Below are 503 nucleotides of genomic sequence, written 5' to 3'. Positions count from 1 at the left end.
TGAGGATGCTTTCTTCCAGAATGGACAAAGGAGGACAGAGGGGGTTAGAAAAAGCTAATTATCAATCAGAGGTCAAGAATGACTGCTCAGAAGTGGACTTCTACCACTGAATGTTGCCTAACCACCCGATCCTCAGTTTCCCCGTCTGTAAACGGGGCAAGCAGAGGAGGTATCAACTTCCACAGTACTGCCAAGAGGACAGAGAGTGTGCGTTAAAGACTGTGTGGTTCCTGGAGCTTTGTGTTAGCACCCTGTGAAGCAGGTGATTGTGTGGGTCATGGGCCCCTGGGAGAACCTGATGCTATCTATGACTCCTTCCCAGCCCTTCCTACGCCCCCAAAAAACGTCATCTCTCAAAAGAGCTCGCCCACGGTGCCAGGGTTTGACCCAGGTGTTCCTGGACCCAGGTGAAGGCACGGGCCTCTTCAATGCTCACTTCAACGGTACCGTCTCCACTCGGTTCTCGAAGCCTCCACCTGTGGTTCACTAAACACGGCCACCCG

This window comes from Neophocaena asiaeorientalis, unplaced genomic scaffold (assembly GCF_003031525.2).
Source record: "Neophocaena asiaeorientalis asiaeorientalis breed wild unplaced genomic scaffold, Neophocaena_asiaeorientalis_V1.1 scaffold933, whole genome shotgun sequence".
Classification (NCBI taxonomy): domain Eukaryota; kingdom Metazoa; phylum Chordata; class Mammalia; order Artiodactyla; family Phocoenidae; genus Neophocaena; species Neophocaena asiaeorientalis.
This window is presented reverse-complemented; position numbering follows the sequence as displayed.